Genomic DNA, 23,325 nt, shown 5'->3' with positions numbered 1-23,325 from the left:
AGCAAGATCCTTTCCAGGAAGATTACTCAGGTCTCACCTCATAAGAATCACTAGAGGAATCTGCAAAGCTCAACTACTGGGGGTTACGTAGACAGATAAGGATTTTGGTTTATGGCAACCAGTATTCAGATCTCATCAGACCACATTCCTGCTTATAGCAGCACCTGAACAGAAATCCCAGCCTGTGGTTCTGCTAATCCAGAGATCCAAACAAGTTGTCTCATCTGGCCACGGGGTTCAGTTGGCAGTTCTTCCTGATTTGAATCATAAGTCACAGGGCTGTACCAGCTATGGAGCAGACTCTCCAAACCCACACTGGCAAGGTAACTAATTCACTACTCCAGCCCCATCCCCCTCACTGATGAACATAGCATCCAGTCCCACTGCTCTGTGAAGCATGGCCACAATACCCTGCAGCCAGAAAACACATCCTACAACTTGTCCAGACAAGGAACCAAGCCAGCAGAGCTTCCCACCTGTTGAACATTGCCTCTGGCCTTGCATAACCAGGAAACTCAAACAGATAACCCTGAGCAGCTTTGGCATCCAGCCTACGGTACTGCCAGAGCCAAAGCCAGCCTACAACCTGGTTTAGTAGTGGAATCTTTGTGAGACCTTGCCCCATAACTGAACAGCCCATTGCCTCAGCTACACAGGGACCCAATCCAGTGACCCTGCCCGATTGCAGAGAATAGCCTGCAGCCCCTCCCAAGGAGGAATCCAGGATGGTAACCTTGCCCAGCTGAGGAGCATAGTCACCAGCCCCAGTCTTAACAATGGGTAGATTATTAACACAGAAAGTCATTAGAGAAAGAAAGAAAGAAAGAAAGAAGAGGGAAGGAAGGAAGGAAGGAAGGAAGGAAGGAAGAAAGAAAAAATAAAGGAAGAGCAACCTTGAACAACACTACAGACAAAACGGACATAATATATATAAAACAGTCCATTCAATACAGCAGCAACAGTATGTTCTTTTGAAATGTACACAGAACGTTTCCTAGGACAGATCATACGTTAGGCCACAAAATAATTCTTAACAAATTCAAGAAGGCAGATATATCAAGTATTTTTTTCTGAAAACAATGGTATGAAACTAAAAATTAGTAACAAAAGCTGGAAGATTCATAAAAATGTGGAAATTAAATAACACACTCATGAACAACTAATGTATTAAAGAAGAAATGTAAGTTAAATAAAAAAGTATTTTGAGACAAATGAAAATAGAAATACAACATGCCCATACTTATGGGACACAACAAAAGCAATTCTAAGAGGAAGTTTATAGCTATAAATGCATATACCAAGAAAAAAAGAGAAATATCTCAAACTACAATTCTACCTCAAAAAAAAAAAAGAGCAAACTAAGCCCAAAGTTAACAGGAGGGGAATAAGGGGAATAATAAATATTAGAGCAGAAATAAATGAAACTGAGACTAGAAAACAATAGCAAAAATTAACCAAACTAAGAATTGGTTCTTTGTAAAGATAAGCAAAATACACAAACCATTAGGTATACTGAGGAAAAAAAAAGAGAGAGGACTCAAATAAATTCATAGTGAAAGAGGAGATAGTACAACTGAAACTGAAGAAATACAAACTGAAGTGATCATGAGTGATCACTCTAGATAATTATAAGCCAACAAATTGCATACATGGACAACATGCAATTTATAAATTCCTAGAAACATACAATCTACCAAGACTGAATCATGAAGAAATAGAAAACCTGAGCAGACCAATAATGAATAAGAAAATTAAATCATTAATGAAAAACCTCCCAAATAAAAAACATCCCAGGGGGCCCCTGGGTGGCTCAGTTGGTTAAGTGACTGCCTTCAGCTCAGGTCATAATCCTGGAGTCCCAGGATGGAGCCCCGCATCAGGCTTCCTGCTCGGCAGGGAGTCTGCTTTTCCCTCTGACCCTCCCTCTTCTCATGCTCTCTCTCTCTCATTCTCTCTCTCAAATAAATAAATAAAATCTTAAAAAAAAAAAAAATCCCAGGGACAGATGCTTCACAGGTGGATTTTCCCAAACAAATAAAGAACAATCATTCTCAAAGGCTTCCAAAAACTTAGAAGGAACATTTCCAAAATCATTTTATATGGCCACATTACTCTAATACCAAAGCCAGACATGTACACTACAAAAAAAGTAAACTAATATCCCTGATGAATACAGAAACAAAAATTCTCAACAAAATACTAGCAAACTGAATTCAATAATACATTAAAAGAATTACACACCATGATCAAGTGGAATTCATTGTTGGGATACAAGGATGGTTCAACAAAAGCAAATGAATGAATGTGATACATCACATTAACAGAAAGACAAAAAATTATATAATCATCTCAACAGATGCAGAAAAAGCATCTTCAAAAAAATAGTAAAATTCAATATCCTTTGATGATAAAAACTCTCAGCAAATTGGGTATAAAAAGAACTTACCTCAGAATAGTAAAGGCCATAGGTGACAAGGCCACAGCTAACGTCATACTCAGTGGTGAAATGTTGAAAGCTTTTCCTCCAAAATCAAGAACAAAGTAAGGGTGCCCATTCTCACTACTCCTATTCAGCAAGGTACTGTTAAGTGCTAACAAGAGGAATTAGACTAAATAAATAGCATCCAAATTAGAAAGCAAGAAATAAAATTGTCTTTGTTTACAGATGACATGATCTTATCTATAAAAAACCCTAGATAATCCACCAAAATACTGTTAGAACTAAAGAAAGAAAAAAAAAAGATTCAGTAAAGCTATAGGACATAATATCAACAGGAAAAAATCAACTGTGTCTGTTCAAAAACAGAGAACTATCTCAAAAATAAAGAAAACAGTCCCATTCACAACAAAGTAAAAAACAATGCTTAGCAATAAATTTAACTGAGGCAGTAAAATATCTAAATGCAATAAGACATTGATGAAAGAAGCTGAAGAAAGACATTCCATGTTCATGGATTGGAAGAATCAGTATTAATTAAACATCCATACTACCCAAAGTCACCTACAGATTCAATGCAATCCCTATCAAAATTCTAAAGGTATTTTACACAGAAGTAGAAAAATAAGAACCATAAAAGACACTGAATAGCCAAAGAAATCTTGATAAAGAAGAATGAGGCTGGAGGCATCACACTTCCTGATTTCAAACTATACTATAAAGTCATAGTATATAGTAACCAAAACAGTAGAGTACTGGCATGAAAACAGTCACATAGACCAATGAAAACAAAATCAGGAGCCCAGAAATAAACCCACATACATATAGACAACTAATGTTTGACAAGGAAGCCAAAAATCTCCAATGCAGAAAAGATTATCTCTTCAGCAAGTGGTGTTGGGAAAACTGAATATCCTATTGAAACGAATGAAATGGAATCATATCTTACATCAGACACAAAAATGACTGAAAATGGATTAAAAACTCAAATTTAAAACTTGAAACCATAAGACTCCTAGAAGAAAACAAACAAAAAGTTCCTTGACCTTGGTTTTGGCATTCGTTTGGCAGTTGGTTTTGACAATTGATACCAAGATATGATACCAAGAGCAGAGACAACAAAAGCAAAAATAAACAAGTATGATTACATTAAACTAAAAACCTCTGCACAGCAAAGAAATGATCAAAAGAATATGAAAAGGCAACCTGTTGAATGGAAGAAAATATTTATAAATCACATATGTGATAAGGAGTTAATATCTACAATATATAGGTAACAACATATAATATAGCTCCATAGCAATGACAAATAAATTAATTCAGTTTAAAAACGGGCAAAGGACCTGAATAGATATTTTTCCAAAAAAGATGTACACATGGACAATAGGTCCATGAAAACGTTTTCAACATCACTGATGCTGAGGGAAATGCAAATAAAACCACAAGGAAAAATCACATCACAACAGCTGGGATGGCTAGTATAAAAAAAAAAAAAAAAGTCAAGAATTAACACATGCAGACAAGGATGTAGAGTAAAAGGAACCCTTGTGTACTGTTAGTGGAAATACAAACTGTTACAGCCACTATGGAAAACACTACAGATATTCCTCAAAAAATTAAAAATAGGGTACCTGGGTGGCTCAGTTGGTTGAGCGACTGCCTTGGGATACTGGAGTCCCAGGATCGAGTCCTACATTGGGCGCCCAGCTCTGCAAGGAGTCTGCTTCTCCCTCTTTCTCCCCTTTCATGCTCTCTCTCTCATATGGATAAATAAAATCTTAAAAAAAAATTAAAAATAAAACTACCATATGATCCAGCAATCCCTTTTCTGGGTATACATATCTAAGGGAAATGAAATCATTATCTGGAAGAGACATCTGAACCTGCTATGATCACAGCAGAATTATTTACAACAGCGAAGGCATGGAAACCGCCTAAGTGTCCTTCAATGGATGAACAGATAAAGAAAATATGACATATATTTACAATGGAACATTATTCAGATGTAAAAAAATATGAAAATCCTGCCATTTGTGACAACATGGATCAATCTTGAAGGCATAAGCTAAGTGAAATAAATCAGATGGAGAAGGACAAACACCAAATGATCTTACTTATATGTTGAGTCAAGAAAACAAAATGAACTCCTTAAAAACACAAGAGAGTAGATGGGCGGTTGCCCAGGGCCAGAAGTGAGAGAAGTGGGGGAAGGTGGTCAAAGGGTACAAACATACAATTATAAGATGAATAAGTTCTGGAAACTTAATGTATAGCGTGGTGACTATAGTTATCAACATTGTATCTCATACTTGAAAGCTGCTAAGAGAGTAAATCTTAAAAGATCTCACTTCATACATACACAAAAAATGGTAACTATTAGACGTGATGGATGGCTAATTAACCTTTTTGTGAATAAACATTTTGCAATACATACATGTGTTAAATCATCACACTGTACACCTTAAACTTACATAATATAAATCTGGAAAAATGCTCAAACAAAACTTACTTTGGCTGCCAGGCAGAGAAGAAATCAAAGGGGTCTCAAGAGTGGACTGGAAAATCCATTAGGCGCTATTGCATGGACCCAAGTGAATTCTTAGACAACAGTGGCATGTAAAGATAAAAAGAAATTGACAAAATTCATAAGACAACTGGTCATTAATTCATCCAGATACCACGATCTACTTGTCTTGTCACTAATGATGCCAGCAGGTGAAGGAAAGGTGATAGCATACCTGAAAATTTCAGTCACTTTTTAGTATGTTCCCAAATCTCTGAGCCTTGCCATTTCTGTCACACAAGAGAGTGGTTAACCAAACATACTATACTCTTTCAAAAGGTTTTTTTTTTTTTTCCCCTGCTCTTGTTGTATATTCAAATTCAGAATTTCTTTAAAAAAAAAATAGGTCAGGCATGCTCAAAACATTTGCTTCATAAAACAATAATACTAAAATTTACATAAGCTATCTATACTGATACACAAGTACCAACACTTACAATCCAGCCCTGGGATTCTTTTCTCCTACTACCATGTATTTTCTCCTCATGTCCATCATTGTGAGGCAGTTTGGGCAGTAAAGGTACATTTCTTTTTTTCTTTGCAGGCTATTTTACCTGCTTATTCCATGACCATAACTCTAGTATCTCTAAGTATGCAATGGATAATCACTAGGATTTGAATTTACTTTATTATTAGATCTCTGCTATTTGGAGACAAAGGAAGGAGTTGGAGGAGAAAGACATGAGCCTTCTTCTTCTGGTTCCTTTCTTTCCTCTAATACCTCAAACATTATCACGCCTGTGACCTTATCATTGTTCTTGCCTAGAGCCAGAATTTCCTCCTTGCCCTGGTTACCTTTCCAAATTATCAATTTATTTCTCAAGGCCATCTCCAATCTTATAACTTCTCTGAAGGATTTGCAGATGAAGCCATCCCAGGTTCATTCATACAGCCACTCAATCATTCAATCTGTAGATGTGTAGGGGGCAAAGGTTTATGTATTGCATGGAACATCTAAATCCTTTCTTTAACCTCCAGTGCTTGAACACTTTCCTTCTGGCTCATAAAAACCATATTTGCCCTATGCATTTGACTCTTAACTTGCACTTGTCTTGTTGAAGTGATTAATTTTTTAAATACACACAGAGTATCTTCACTCTGTGTGAAGAGTAGCTTTACATAATGGCTCCTTGATGACGTTTCACAACCAAAGATATAAGGCAGTACTCATTTTTGTAAAGCTATTGGCTCAAACTAGAGGACCATATTTGATTATGAAAGTATCTCTTTCTTGCTTTTTTATGTTAAAATGTATTTCTGTTTTAAATACACTTGATGGCAGAAATCAAACAACAACTCTGTCACATTGTCAAATTTTCTTAAACCTATAGCCTATAAAATGTATGAGACCTTAGAACACTTTTGATAAAGATAGTCACATGATGCCTCTCTTCATCCCAAATAGCTCCTGTCAGAGTACTTCACACCCAGAGGAAGCTTGCCAAATATCTGAACTGGTAATATCATTGTTCTGTGACTTGTTCTCATCAGAAATCAAGCCCCCACACTTCACTTCTTTTGTCCTATGTTCTAATAACTTAGTAAGTGATCAAAGTGTGTGCTAGGTGATCCTAAAATGTGAATTAGTTTATATTTACCATAGGCACAGACTCAAATTTACTCGAATAAGTACATGTGCTCATAAAAGGGATCAGCAAGAGAAGGAGGGAGAGAGACCAAGACAGATAATTAAATAACATATGAGCATTTCACTTGATATTTCATTCAGTGAGCATATGCCCCAGAGTGAACACGAGAAGCAAAACAGGACTTTGCCTTTTCTTCTGGTAAGTTCACGTTCCCTGCCCCTCTCTTAGTGATCATCTTGCTGCAGGTCTGAGAATTCTAGTTTTTAAAGATATTTATTACATATAATATGATTCCTGAATTCAATGCAATTACTTCATCTGGGGCTCAACCAAAAAAGAAAGAAAAATCTATCTGTTCCAAAGCTGGAGGGGAAAATTGGCTGTACTGGCTTTATTGAGAGAAAGTATATCAGTTTCCAACTTGGCAAATTCCTAAGAGATTTTCAAGGGCAAGTTTGCCTATACTTAACTTTTGCCTTACCTGTTGGCTCTAGACATTTTCCCCACTTAAGATAGCACTCTAACTACATGGTACTCCATTCAACCCTAGAAAGACTCTCTCTGACTTTGACATTTAATGTATTTTATGCAAGAGGTTCTCTGTTCCTAACTGATGATTCAAAACATTGAAATCACCTGCCATCATTTTAAGACTTTTAGAAGCACTATTGTCGATAACAAACAAATGTACACAAAAAATCACACAAAAAAAAAACAAAACAAAAAAAAACTTTAATACAAAGGTGAGATACACATGTTCCCAGAGGAGTCCAACAGGTAAGGAAACAAGTGAAGAATCCTGGACTTAGACACTGTAAGAGAAAGGAGAGGCCTGGAGGGCAGAATAACAGGGAATATTCAGCCCCAACCTACTGTTGTTTCAAGGCAGGAATGTGGGACCAGTGCTGCTAAATAGCAATTTTTTTTTTTAAAGAGAAGTTGAAAACCTGGATTTATATATAAAAGTTTACTAAGAGACTTAAAAAAAAAGGAGAATCAGCTGGGTCAAGACCACAGGGCCTAACACACCATATCAATAGGTCTGACGTGACACAATGATCATCCATTTCCAATCTCCCCACTACCATGTCTTTATCGAAAATAGGCAGCTTTTCAAAGTAAAAATGCAAACATCTGAATCCATCCAGTGCTTAATTAATATTCTGCAAATTGCATGATGTGTGGTTTCCTTTCCATGGAATTTTGCTGAATCGGGAAAAAATGCAATTTTTAGTTTGCTTGAAAAAAAAAAAGTTTACTACCTCCCAACATATAAAGACATTATAGCATGATGCCAAGTCTGTGCCTGGAGGTCTTTCTTTCTTTTGATTAATGAGAAATACTTCCAGTCACTGTTTACTAAGAAGTTAAGAAATAAAATATATTACATAGTTTCCTACCCTGTAAGACAAGTTGGATTTATTCTTCGTAGGATCACCGTACTAGATTATCTCATACACAACCATAAACACAATTTGATGGTTTCTCTATCTTTAAAAAAAACCCTGTAGCCCCAGAATCAAGCCTTCAATATGAATCAAGGAATTCTCATCATGGGACACATTTCTGACAGGGGAAGTCAGTACTCTGACATTATAGTTGTTGGCAGAGAGTTGTCTTGTGGTATACACAGCATCCAAAGTCATAGCTTGGAGGGTGAACCCTTACATCATTACTCCATACATACCAAACCTCTTTGCTCATTTCTGTAATCACTCACAGAGCACAGAAACCATCAGAGGGGAATAAGTCCAGGAAGGCGAATTGTGCTTCTTATGGCTATAAGGGATGCAGTGCTCAGTAGAGTGGAATTACTTTTCCAGCAAAATAAATCAGAAGGCTTCCAAAATTTTTTAAACCTCAAATCATGAGTGATGTTTACATTTCTTGTTGGTTTCTAGTTTTACATCCAACATATGGTGAGCAAAATATATCCAAACCCATTCCAGAAATGAAAGGCAAAAACTGTCTTACAATTTGATGTGCCCCCAAGTAATGTGGTACCAGAGATTGTAAATCTGCCTTTTATTTTATCAGTCTTTCTGATGAGCATGTGTTAAAACCACATGCAAAATAGTTCAATTAAAACTATCACTTGTGTAATTATTGTCAAGTAATGGAAACTGCCTATTGCAGAATGAATGAAAACTAATATAGGTTTAAATATAGAAAACTTCTCTTATAAAACTGGAATGAACTCTCATCTTATAGATAAAGGATACATGACTTAGCATTAATCAAGATGGGGCAACTCAATGGGTGGCAGAAAATATCTACCTATCACTGTGCTGACAAAATAGTGCAGCAGAAAGGGCATATTTTGGCTCATATATAAAATGCAAGGGAATGAACTGCTATTGACTGATCATGAGTTTTGAGATGATTGTTAACTCTGTGTTAGTGTCAAGGTCATGGGAAGGGTGATGTACACATACATGCCCAGTAACTTTATAGGAAACATTCCCTATCCCCAATATTTAAGAGCAGCCATCTCTAACAAAGAAATGCTTACTAGCTGATCTATATTATACCTATGTTATTTTTAAAAAGATTTTCACCAAATGATTATTTATAGCTGAATGCAGAGCTATTTGAACAAATGCCTGCATTTTAATTACACAAGTTCAGAGTTCTTTGTTGTATTTTTTTTTTTTTTTAATCTTCAGAGATATATGATGCTGGTGGGTTTCAAAGGTACAAACTAATCCTCACAGTTGGGGTGCTATGTGCCATCCAAAGATCATGAAATTAATGAGGTCAACTTTAAAGGGGCCAAATTTTCTTGAACTGGTTTGATTTGAGCAAAACGGACTCGTTTTCATGTAGTCTTAAAACAGTTTTATTAGAGCTATTTGATTTTACAACGCTGGCCCAAAGTTTTCTAAAAGTCAGGGGAAATCTCCTATATTTACTTGTATTTCACTTTCTCTCTCCTATTCTCTTCATATTGAAATTTAGGATCTGACTTATTTATAATTTGCCGACAATCCCTTTTTATTAGAACACTCGGATTTGAAGGGTATTTAAAGATTTAGGGTATATTTTGAATCTTTCAAATCAGCATGAAAACCAGTGTAAACTTTGCGTATGTCTCAATAGGTTCATCAGTTTCCAAAACCTATGCTAGAAGCTCCTACTAAGTGGTGTAAAATTTTCATCTCTCTCAATATTAAATAACAACAACAAAAACAATTATTCTGACTTAGGTAGATATGTGTTTTAAATTCATATTCATGGGAAGAGAAGATTGTTTAAGTTCTCTTACTATTAATGCTGAGTTAGTCCCCCAAGGAAGTCTAGTGAAATGATTAATTAGAATGCCATTTGAAATAATACAAACACATATATGTTTGTTACAAATATTTTCATTGCTACTATAAATAGTGATAATAGAAAAGTACACCATCATAGTCGTGACCTTTCACTTCCCTCTGTCCCTTCCTGGTCCAGATTCTACTGTTAAAATCAGTACAAACTGTTTTGGCACCTACTGTCACTCTGGGCACTGAGAAAGAAAGTAGCTGGCATTGTTCTTGCATTGAGGTAACTTAAAATCTAGTTGACCAGCTAAAATACACACACACACACACACACACACACACACACATTTAAAAAATCACATTTGGGGGGGTGCCTGGATGGTTCAGTCCGTTAAGGGTCTGCTTTGGACAATTAAGGTCATGACACCAGGATCCTGGCATCCAGCCTCCCACTGGGCTTCCTGCCTGCTTCTCCCTCAGCCCCTTCCCCCCATGCTTGTGTTCCCGCATGTCCCCTCCCCCACTCTGGAATAAATAAATAGAATCTTTTTAAAAAAATCCCATTTGTCATGAGGCCACGCTGGTCAATATTTCAGACATTATAACCCATTATGTTCAGGCAGTGAAACAGACCCTCCACAGAGGGTCTCTACAGAATCTGTAGGTAGATCTGTGCATACAGTGATCTGGAAGGACAAAAGCAGGACAGATGTGGAGGGACATTAGGACTAGATACATAGAGAGACACACACAATTGACCTATGCAAATGGATGCAGATAGAGGTGGAGATACAGATACATTTACATATATATATCTAAATGGCAAATATCAGAATTCTTTTATTACTTGCAAACTCAGAACACATAGGCATTGGAAATATAGATGCCAAATGGAGGAAATTTAAAATCTGTTGTCTCCCAGGATACAACAGAAATATTTGGGGGGAGAATTAAAAAAAAAAAAAGAAAAGAAAATAAACCACTGGCACTCCAAAACAAATCATATACATATGATTAAAAATCATGATCGATGTAATATCTTGTATTGTGTGGGACAAACACTGTATCACATGAGGAAGAGAAAATTTTTAGCTGAGGAATTGGGGAAAATTCCATAGTTTTATGGCTGGGCTTGATGTTTGGTAGAATGTTATTAAGTATGGAGTAGTACATGCATATGTACTGTGGAGGTGGGAGAGGGGGATTTACATTCCGGAAAGAAGAACTGTGGCACCAAAGGTACTAGACTGTACAAACCATTTTAAAAGGACAATAAGAAGATAGCTTGGCTGTGTCAGTGTCTTGAACTAGATCACAGTTGAGAAATGTGGACTTTTCTTTAGTAATTAATTAGAACGTTGAAAGGTTTTTGTATGAGAGAATAGAAGATGCAAAGCATAATTCTTAAATGTTTAATCTCTCCGTGTTATAAAGGATAGATTAGGAGAACAGGGACCAAACTTTCACTTGCAATAGATTAAACATAAGGTGATTAGGAAATGAACCAGAATGGTAGAAATAGAAATAGGAAGAAGAGGACTAGACAAGGTGTTTACATAGAGAATAGATAGCATGAGGCTGAAGCAAAAAACAAAGATGACATGACTTAAAGGCTGGATACCAGAGAGAATGCTCAGCCACTTATTAATTTATTCAAAAAGTGTATTCTTTTAACAACTATTTGAGGGTACACTATTTGCCATATGCTGTGCAAGTCCATGGGGGCTCAATGGAGTTCATAATCTTCAGAGGAAGATAGACAGAGAGCCAGATATCAAATAACCAATATATAAGTATACTAATTATATATATTTGTAGAATAAATATTGTAAATATATGAACGTATATACATATATGTTATATATTTATTATTTAATACATATTAAATGTATAAGTATTATATTATACATATAATCTTATATAGACATGTACACTCATATTCTTGAAGATTGATGTTAGTCAATTAACCAATTAATATTGGTTATTTACCAATATTAATATAATTAATATTACAAATATTAATTACATTAATAAGCCAATATTGGCATTAATATAATAATTGGTAATATAATATAATTAATATAATTAATATAATATAATAATTGGTAATATAATATAATTAATATTGCCAATATTAATAAGCCAATATTGGTATTGGTATATAATAACAGTGGTATATAATTGGTATATAATGTTATATACCAATTAATTAATTGGTATATTATATATACCAATTGGTATATACAATATACCAATATTAATACCATTAATAGTAACAAAATAACAAACACATAATTATAAACTCTGATAGGGCAACAGAGGAAGCTATGAGTTCATGCAACAAGAGTACCTGGGGGAGCTGAGGTGTTCCAAGGATGTTTCTCTGTGAGAGTGATGTTAATTAAGGCAAATGATGGAAAGTTGTTCTCTCTCCTGGGAGAGAGAACAGTGTGGGTCCAGGTTTGGAAAAAGAAATCATGAGTTAATTCCTGGAAAAACAGAGTTGGATGTGTCTTTGAGATTCTTACTGGAAATATTGAATCAGAAGATAGAAATATGTGTCTGAACTCAGAGGAGCAGTCTAGGCTATAGATCTAAATGTAGAGGTCCCCAACAGATGAGTCATAGGTATGGATGATATCCACTGGAAAGAAAGTTTACAGTGAGAGACTTAACAGAGCTTAGAGGAACCCTTGGAAATCTGCAGGATTCAGAAGTCAAGTAGGGAGGATGTGCTGGCACAGGAGACTAAGAAGTTGACTGTTAGAGTTAAAAAGGAGGAAGACATGCTGGGAGAAAATTAAGGGGACTGTTTCTTGGAGGGAGTCGTTAACAGTATTGAAGTTTGCTTTGTAGATACACAAGTCGAAACCTAAAACACCTCCTACTGGATCTAGTTATGGGAAGGGTATTGGTGGCCTTGAGGAAAGTAGTTTAGAAAGAGGGGAACGAATAAAATCCAAATTATTGTCAGATAAGAACTGAGTGGGAGGTGAGGAACTAGAATGTTAATATAGACAGCTCCATCTGAAACATTTGGCATTTAACAGACTTCAATAAATCTCTTTTTGAGAGGAAGAATAAGGTTTTGTTGTTGTTCTCATTAGTTTGATGTGTGCCTGTCTCTGTGTGTTGTTTTTAAGGAAACTGATAAATCAATTTTAACCAAGTTGAGTTTGGGGAGAGGGAAGAAACTTAAAATGAAAAGTTTCATGCACCTACACAAGGAAAAACTAGAGCTTGGGAGAAGGAGTAGGGATGGAGAAATGGATGAGATGGCCATCTTCTTAGAAGGATACTTTTCTGCGGACTTTGGTGGAAAGTGAGCACAGAGAAAAGGTGAAATCTGTGACTAGTCTTGATGAAATTCTACTTGTAGGAAAAGGAGCTAGAGCAAAGTTGGAATCTAGAAATGAAGACAAAGGAAAGCAGTCCATGAAGGAGACAGAATAATGAGGTTAAAACTAAGGGAGGGATGAATTTTTGGAAGTAAGACTTCCAAAGCAATATGTAGAAACTTTCAGATTGTGCTATTTGCAGTCACAATCACTCAATAACTATTTATTCAAATCAAATAAAAGATTTTCTTATGTGAATGTTGGAAACTGTGGAAGACACACTTTCCTGCTGTCTTATTCAGTGTGGGTTTTAAAATAAAAATCAGAATAAAAATAAAAGGTCAAACAATGTTGAAAAAATAATAGAGTAAAATGTTATTCCTACTCTCCCCAGCCAGATTAACCAAAATTAAACAAAGTTAATTCAATTTAAACGAAGTAAATATTGTTTAACTAAGTTAAAATTAACTTCATCCATCTCTTCTTGTCCTTATGTAGATGAAAGATAGCAAATAATGACATATGAAATTAGAACTAGATGCCACAGAATTTTTACCTAAAGAGACCTGTGTGGCCAGTTCTTAGGCAACTAGATGTAGAAAGATATAAGGCTTTTAGTCATAATTTTGGTGTAATGGAATCACATCATACAAACTGTTTGAATACAAATATGTAATTACATTTGTTATTTTAAGAGAGGAAAAAATCAAGTGGAAATAAAATGCTAGAATTTACATAAATGTTTCTTCAGCAGAGACTATTAGTTCCTTAAAAAGCTTGTTTATTTAATAAAAATGTTTAAAACATTGTAATCCTATTTTTTTTAACTACAAGCTTCAAATACAGACAAATTCATTGAATGTCAATTGTGATAGATGAATAAATTAGTCTTGGACTTTTCCCCATTTCCTTTCCCATACTATATTCCATGATTTTTCTTTATTTTTTCCATTTTATACTTGATACCATTTAAATTCCATCCTTTAGCTAAAAGTCCCACTCTACTTATAATTTTATATCTTAACAGATTCAGAGCTTACTATTTGTTTGTGGGTTTTGGATTTTGTTTTTTTTTATATTGTTTCTTCCTTTTTTCAGGTTCATTTTGATTCATCTTCTGGTGGGCAAAATCTAGCCAATAGTTTTTCTAAACAATTTCTTTTTTCCATTTTTGCTGTGTTCCCTAAGTTTTTCCATGTATTAGATGATTTGTCTATTGCCTTTTGTACTTAAAGGACAACAGGACTGGGTATAAAATCTTGGGGCATTAATCCTTTAAAAAAAAGAAAAAAAAAGAGAGAGAGGCGCCTGGGTGGCTCAGTGGGTTAAGCCTCTGCTCTCGGCTCAATTCATGATGTCAGGGTCCTGGAATCGAGCCCCACATCAAGCTCTCTGCTCAGCGGGAAGCCTGCTTCTCCCTCTCTCTCTGCCTGCCTCTCTGTCTACTTCTGATCTCTGTCTGTCAAATAAATAAATAAAATCCAAAAAAAAAAAAAATCTTGGGCCACAGTATCCTTTTCTCAAAACTTTAATCATACTATATATTGTCTTCTGGTCTTGCATTCTCTTATAAAAATTTGAGGGCAATCTGATTGTTAATCTATTTTCTTCCAGGTTGTTTATATGATTATTTAATATTGAAATTTAGTAATTTTACCAAATTTGCCACTGATAATTCTGTATCATCTTTTCCTACAACACAAATACCTTTTTGAGCTGTAAATTAAAAATATGGGTTTTTTTGCAGGGGCTTTATCTTAATATGTATTCAAAAGCTTTTTTCATTGTTCCATCTGTTTTATTCAGGAATATGAAATATGAGTGATTCATTTATCATCTCATTAATTTATCATCATTGATTACTACTTTTGTGTTTTTGTTATTTTCCATTTAATTTTATATTTTCCCCCATTCTACCCACTATATCTTTGTTCTTTCAATCACTTTTATTATATTTTAAACTGCCTTATTTTATGGTACTATTTCCAGTATGTTTTATTTGTTCCTTATATTTCTTTTCTGAGGATCAACAGCTTGCTTTGAACTTTCTTCTATTATATGGAGTCTTCTATTCGGACCCTTATATTTCTCTTTTAACTTCTTTGAGAATAGAATAAGCTATTTATTTAAATTCTTCCTGTGCATTTTTAAGTAAGAATCCGTGCAAGTTTACTACCATTTGTTTCTGTCTGCTTCCTCCATTTAGTCCCATCGTTTATCTGTTGGTTTCTAAGTTTTACTCAAGTTTGAATGAAGTTAGCTACCTGCTGAAAATAAGATACGGGACTGGGTAGAATGAGCTATAATATAGGGAGGTCCAGAGACTGGACTGAAATTTTGTGTCTCAAACATTCTCACACCAAATCAGTCTTCCCCTTTGTCCTGAATGCATCACTCATTTTTGCGTGCAAGTAGTAATTGTGACTCACAGAGAACCCTTTTATGTCAGATATTCCCTGTGCTGCTGCTTCCTCTCCCTGCTTGGCTTCTGGCACTCTCTCAAAGAGTGTGTGGCTGAGTCAAGACTAATAGTGAGTGCCAGTTTGGTTTCTACTTCAGTGCCACCTCCCCTGCTATCCGATGCTACTAAATTTATATTCCATGGAGAGGTTCTGTAGTTTTCTGCAGCCACTCTACCCCCCTGGATGTTGTCATCTTTAATCAAAGAGCCACTGGATATGCCTTTCTGGATTGTAACATTTACTGTTGGAAAAATCGATATCCATCCATGTTCAAAAAGGCATGTGTTGGCTCTCAGCATTCTTCCCTCTTTTGGCCCAGATTTGACATCGTTTGGTAGGCATACAGTTAGTTTGTAGTTTGAGATCTTAGCCATTTCTTTGTTTCATTTTAGCTAGAAGATCTTTTAAATTTCTAGTCATTGTTTTTGATGGATTTGAGAAAGGAGGAGCAAAATTGCTGCAACTCTGCCATCTGAAACCTGAAGTTGGTGAGCATTAATTTAAAAGGGCTGGGACAATGCACTTTGGTACTTATGCAAAAAGACAGTGTACTATTGTGATTCCTCAAAGAGCTTATTACAAATCCAGAAAAGGAAACTCTTCCTATGATACCAGGACCTGTAAGGTATATGTAGAAAAATGAAGAGAAAGATCCGTTTGGATGTACAGGGAAAAAAATTTATCCTGACATCATTAAAAGTAAGAGAATTTCAAATGGATTATTTCTAACATGATACCTGTGAACATTTAAGTCATATACCCTTTCGTCTACTTGATTTTAAGTGCCTGTCCTAACAATATTTCTTATTATAAGGAGAAAAACTTTCCACCTGAAGGATTTTATCCTTTACAACCCATTCTCTCCCCCAACCTGACCCTGCAGTGAAGTCAAAATGACAGATTTGTGACATCATAATAATTTTTTTCTTCCCCAGGAACAAACTGTGAAGCCATTAACACAGGATGGTGACTTCACGGTAGGATCAAACAGAGCAGCTGGCTAGAGAGGAAAGAGGGAGCATTCTTAGTCAAACACACATATATCTTCAATAATAACCAGCAAAATTCAGAAAATTACTGTCAAAGCAAATTGCATTTTGTATAAATGCCATCTCCTTTCAAGTTTGCCCCAGCATGATCATCCTTCTTTATTTAGTGGTGTTGCCCTTTTCTCCTTAGAGACCTTTAACAAAATCTCCTTTTATATTTCATGTATCATTAAAATGACTTAAATGAGTAGGAATGGGGCATGCCTGACATTTATTTTTAATTATTTACATAAATAAAGAGATGTTCTTACTTTACATCTACTGCAGTTCTGAAAATATTTTTTGCCAAGTGGATTGAATGCTCATGTTAGGATAAAGCACTGAACAGGTAATATCTATTCAGTAGTTAGTTCACCAGGCCAACAGTGTATGTTTTGATCTAAATGAAATCCCATGAGTCGATAATGACACTTTAGTAATTATTGTTCATATCTCTATTCAGATCTATTCTCTGCATTTGAGAGACAAGGTTAATACATATGACGAATTAAACAATCATGCAAGGAAATATGAATAATGCTAAATGAGCAATACAGACCACATGCCAGGAGCTCAGAGGAGAATGTCATGACCGTGAAAGCTATGGGAACTGAGACTCTAGTCTCTGTAGTTGGACCATTCAAGGCTCAGATCTGAGCTCTCTAACTGCTCTGCGACTTGACTTCTCCAAGTTGTGATGTCCTCAGTTGTTGAGGAGGAGGAATTAGACCTACTTCATAGGGTGATTGTGAAATGTAAAGGGCTATCTATGCAAAACACGTACTAAAGTGAAAACATTCTATAAATATAAACAAATATGAGTTGCCATTTTCAGATGGAACTGATGAAAGGAGGCACACTTAAGAATTTAAGTAAAAACAGGATTTTGAAGACAAATCTAGGAAGAGGAAATCATTTTGACAGTTCTTGAAAGGGAATTATTGAAGAGATGTACACAGTGTATTTGGAGAGTAACTAGAACTTAGGATTCATAGAAAGGAGTATGGAAAGATAGGTTTAAAGAAATAAACTGGGGTCAAGTTGTGGAAAACATTAAATTCAGATAGTATTTAGAATTAATTCTACATCATTCATTCAGCAGTTGTATTTAAAATCTACTATTTACTAGTTACCTAATAACAAGGATATAATACTAAGATGGATAAATTCTCTACTTTGTGGAACTTATACTGAACAAAGGAAAGATACTGCAGAAAGATAATGAGGACATAATGTGATATAGTTTATATTTTGTAAATATTAATTAGATGGTCATAATCAAAAGAAATGAAAGAATGTAGGAATTGCAGTTTTCTTATGGAATGCTATTTCAGTGACTCAAAAATGGTAGGAAGAGATTCTGGGCTAGATGGGAAGCAGTGCAGCTAGAGAAAAAGATTTGACAAAGATTGCAAAAGAAAAAACAAAAGTCAGAGATTAATTGAATACGAAAACGCTGAAGTTCAGAGATGAGCCTGTTATTTTAAATTCAGTCAAGCATTCAAGTGAAAATTTAGTGGGTAAATTTCATGGGAGGTTTGTGACTTTCTTTCTTTCCTTCTTTCTTTTTCTTTCAGGCTGTTTTCTTAGCAATGATGGTTGGAGATGTGAATTGATAAAATACTGAAAGTAGTTAAGACATAGAAAAAAATGTGGAGAAAATTACCACATCCTTAGCTCCTCTAGAGAAGGAAGAAAATAAACCCCAAGAAGAAACAGGAAAGAAGTACGAATACATACTTGAAAACACACTATTGTCACAGATATCAGGGAAAAGTGATAGAGGAAGTGGTCAACTGTGTTAAATGTACCAAAACATCAAGAAAAAGTAAGAACAAAGAAAGAACTGCTGAGATTGACAAATGAAGACATTGTCAGAAACCATTTCAGTGAGCAATCGCACTGGCGTAGTGAAAGAAATCATTAGGTTGCAGGAAATGGAGGCAATAAATAGACCCCACTCATTCAGTAAGTTTGGCATTAAAAGATAAAAAGAAGTGTCTCTAGTGTCAAGCAGATGTGTTAGTCACTCCTCTTTCCCATTCCAGATGTTAACCGCAATCCCAAACCACCATTTCAGAAGTGCCTGCTTTTGATTGCTGGGGAAATGCAGTAAACAAGTGTAAATGGCTTGATGCAGATTCACCAGCGTTGCAGAAGAATGCATGTTGGCAATGTCCAGAGATGGCATTATCTTTGTAGTTGAAGCATGTGGCTGATTTTTCAAATACTACACAAAATTCTGAAGCCCTTAGGAGACAGAAACTGTGTTTAAGAGACAGTCAAAAGGAGAAGCTCTGCTTGCTATGTGCTGAAGTGCTCCCATCTGTACTGAATTCTAACAGAATGTCTCCTCCATCATATACAGATTTATGGATGGGTTCCTTTATTACCACACATCTTTCCTTCTTGAAGATGACAGAAACCTACAGCTGTCAATCACTAATAAGCGTAGTTTTCTTGCATTACAATCCACTCTACAGTGTGTTTTCCTTGTAAAAATTGCAAGGGTAAAAAAAAAATACATATATATATATATATATATATATATATATATATATATATATATATCTGCAGCTAACTGCCGTCAAGCTGTCAAATATCTAAACTCATTCATCTCTCTATCTCATGTCTATCTATCTCTATCTATCTCTATCTCGAATTAGCATGTACAGTTCTGGGGCATTTATGTCTGCTAAGGTGAAACCAAGAAAACATGCCACTCTATCATCTCTTTCAACACATATTATGACAAAAGTTACATACCAAAATATGCAGGGATGTTTCAGATGTGGTAGGAGATAAATTCTTAAAAAAATTGTAATGCATTATGGTAATGTGACAAATGCCATGTAGAATTGGTCCATCATGGCCATTAGTACACAAAAAGGACATTATTAGCGAGAAAGTCTGAATAGAAAGGCTATATGCTGAATAAAGACTCTGACGATTATTTAAAGTTAAATTGATAAAAAAATGTTTAATCTTTTTCTAGGGAATTTACTAATTTCCCTCCTCAAGAGGGAAATCATAAAGATTTCCTTCAACAACATCACTATTCCTCAATCTTGATTATGCATTAGAATCACTTGTGGATTTTCAAATCCTATCAGTATCTCAGGTACAGAAATTGGTACTTTTTAGACTTTTTGTGGCATTCATTATATGCAGCCAAACTTGATCGCACTGTGCCTACTTACAAAAAAAAAAAATGAGGTAGGTATAGCAAGTAGTATGTATCTACTTACTCTATCTGTTTATGTGATAAAAATAAAGTCAAAAGTTAAAATGACCTTAAAGTTAAATAAGGTAGCATAGATATATCATGGCAGAACCTGACGTGGAATTTCTGTGGTCTTAGAAGGGGTTTATACTGCTTTCTAACATTACAAACATCTTGAATGTCAGGACAACTTGTGAAAATGGTCTTTGAGGTGGATGAATCTATTCCATGTGGGCAGTGCTCAGCAAGAAGTGCCTGGGAGCAGGAACAGCAGGTGGGAACCTACTAGAATATTCTGGGCATGAAGGGATGTTGTAGATCTGCATAGACATGGTTAACTTGTGAGGACATAGATTGACCAGACAGCAATGTTAATTTATAGTAACATCTCCAAATTTCTAAGAAAAAAAATCTTAAAAAACCAAAAAAGCCTACTATATTACCAGATTATTTATAAATCTTTAGATTTGTAATTCTTTTAATTACTGGTCAGCTTCCACTTGCTGGTGATGACTATGGAAATCAACCCTGAAAGCACTACTGTAGGTCAATGAGTTGTAATTAAATTTGAAACATCTCTGCCTCATGATGAAAATGCAAAACCTCTGGTTGATTAGATACCTGGAAATGTCTGTTAGATAAAAATTCTGTCTCATAAATCACTAAGAAAAGAACGAGTCATACTTACATGCATAAATATTGCTTAATCTCAACACTTAACTACATGTGCATTATTAATTAATAACATGTGTTGCTCATAAACTGCTTTTAATGCTTGTTACCAAGTATAGTAGTTGACCTTGAATAGATCCTCTTTTAATAAAGTTTCAAATGGCATCACGCTTCTGAATGCAAATGAATTTGACACATAAGGGGGTTGTGTGTGTGTGTGTGTGTGTGTGTGTGTGTGTGTGTGTGCATACTCTTGAATTTCTGAAAAACACAAAGATTTATGTTAAGGTTTTATCAAGAAATTCTTTATTCTGGTGGAGACTGAATTTGTTTAATATTAAAATGCCATTCTTGGTCAGAGATTTAATCCTTTCATCTTAGAATTTAGTCCCTGATAGAAATAACAAAGAATGTATTATGAAAGAGAACTGGTTGACCTTCTTGTCATTCACTTGAAATCATCCATAGCTTCTTTTAGGAAATTGTTATGGATCTCTGAGCTATGATTTAAACTCTAAAGATCTGAAATATATAATTGTATTTGTCAGTGTGCAGCTATTTTTGATTATTATTTTGAATCTGTGTAAGTCTTCAGGGTAATGAGTTTTATTATTTCACCTAAGCTTGCTGTCTGCTGTGTCAAGCAGTGCTCTTATTTATTTAAAATGTTTGAAATGCTCTGAGTGATAACAGTTAATCATTTGATACATGAGGACAGATAGCCAACTGAAACACCCAAAGTAAAGCAGCTCAGAAAGCCACGTTGAGCAAAACATGCAAGGATAAACAGCTAAACATTGTCACTCTCTAGAACCTTGAAGGAATTAGTTACCATGAAGAACAGAGTTTTCCAGGTAACTAAAACTGTCTTAGAGTTACAGACTTGATACCCACCAGACCTGTGCAGATAGAGTATAACATGGCTAAAGGAGATGGCAGCTATTTGGCTTTAATTATGAGTTTGTTTCTCTTGTCTTTAGGTTGATCGTATTTGTTGGCACATACGGTGTCTCCAGTAAAATCCACAGCAGACAAGCATAGAGCTTAATATTGGCAAATGTATATAACCACCACCAAAATCAAAATAAACAATATTTCCAGCAGCCCACAAATTTCCCTTTCCAGTCAATTCCAGTTGCAATTCCACCTCAGATCCCCCAAAGACAACTACTATTCTGATTTCTAGCACTGTAGGATAATCTTATCTTAAACTTCATTACATATGAAATGAGAAAGGGTGTACTTTTTATGCCTGACTTTTTTTTTCCCCTCCATATAATGGTTTTGAGTTTTCTCCATGTTGCTGTGTATCACTTACTTGTTTTTGTGTTTATTATTGTTTGGGGGTTGCATTCTACTGAATGGCTGTACCATAATTTGTTAATACATTCAGCTGTTGATGGGCATTTGGGTTGTTCCCAGTTTGAAGCTATTATGACTAAAGTTGTTATGACCATTCTTATATAAATCTTCTTTGTGGACATATGCACTGATTTCTTTAGGTTAAATTAGGAGTAGAATCTTTGGGTCATAGTTTAGCTTTATGATAAGCTTTCAAAATTTTATAATAACATTATAATAAACTTCCAAAATTTTCCAAGGTGGTGACAATATTTTTTAATTTTTAATTTATTTTTTTTATTTTTTAATAAACATATAATGTATTTTTATCCCCAGGGGTACAGGTCTGTGAATCGCCAGGTTTACATACTTCACAGCACTACCATAGCATATACCCTCCCCAATGTCCATAACCCAACCACCCTCTCCCGACCCCCCTCCCCCGAGTAACTAACCCTCAGTTTGTTTTGTGAGATTAAGAGTCACTCATGGTTTGTCTCCCTCCCAACCCCATCTTGTTTCATTTATTCTTCTCCTACACCCTTAACCCCCACACTGTAAGTGGTGATGATATTTTTAATGCCATTGGTAATATATGAGAGTTCCCATACAGTTGTCTGTTGGAAAATAAGTACATAGGTTCATTATTACCATATCTTCTAATTTTTCCAAGAAATGGGAGCCAATTTTAGGAGAGAGTTTCTGATTTTTTAAATATCAGCAAGTAAGTAATTCAATTGTTTTAAATAAACTATAACCGATTATATTCACCAAGTCAGAGTCCTTCTGCAAGCCACCAATTTGGCAAATCTGGTATATTCCTTCTCTAACTTCTTACACAAAGTAAGGTAAACAGGTCCAAATATTTTTGATGATTTAGATCATGTATAAATATCAATTATTAATCTGTATATTACAATCTTAGATAGCATCAGAATCTATTGAGGTAAAAAGGAAGATCCATCTCAAAGCAAAATAGCTCTGAAAGGTTCTAGGACTTATTCTTTTACATCATTTCTGCCTTCTGAAATTTTCTATCTCCTTTGTTGTCATCAGCCATTTGCTAAATTCTCGATGACATAGATATGATCAGTTTTCCCATTTCTAATTTATTGCTTCCTAATTTCCTTCACAGGAATCCAGAATCGCTTTTCCATAGGAACTATGTATAAAATGAGGACAAATAAACTTTGAGTGAATGACTGAAAAAAAAAAAAAAAGCCCTTATAAGTAAAGAGTAAGAATTTGGGACATAGGTTTTTTGACATCTACTTTTTCTTTTTATGCCTAGAATGGCCTGTTTATTTCCTGGTGCTGAGCCATCATCTTCCAGAGAGACTCTTCCAGGGAGCTGAATTTTTAGATAGCTAAAGTATTAGTCTTATGTCAATAAGGGATTTCACCTAAGGACA

At 35.2% G+C, this 23,325-nt stretch overlaps 2 long non-coding RNA genes across 2 annotated transcripts in view; one reads left to right on the top strand and one right to left on the bottom strand.

The window, feature by feature from the left end:
* Positions 1-4,952: 4,952 nt before the first annotated feature.
* The window catches only part of LOC116567445, a 169,883-nt gene continuing 151,510 nt past the window's right edge, over positions 4,953-23,325 (bottom strand). The window contains exon 4 of the long non-coding RNA XR_004276221.1: positions 4,953-5,035. This is a non-coding gene — a long non-coding RNA (uncharacterized LOC116567445). The remainder of the gene's footprint in view (positions 5,036-23,325) is intronic.
* Positions 15,643-19,174, top strand: LOC116567444. Its single transcript, XR_004276220.1, has 4 exons — positions 15,643-15,718; positions 16,042-16,137; positions 18,255-18,645; positions 18,726-19,174. It is a non-coding gene; the product is annotated as an uncharacterized LOC116567444 (long non-coding RNA).

The sequence above is a fragment of the Mustela erminea genome, chromosome 10 (assembly GCF_009829155.1).
Source record: "Mustela erminea isolate mMusErm1 chromosome 10, mMusErm1.Pri, whole genome shotgun sequence".
Lineage (NCBI taxonomy): Eukaryota > Metazoa > Chordata > Mammalia > Carnivora > Mustelidae > Mustela > Mustela erminea.
This window is presented reverse-complemented; position numbering and strand designations above follow the sequence as displayed.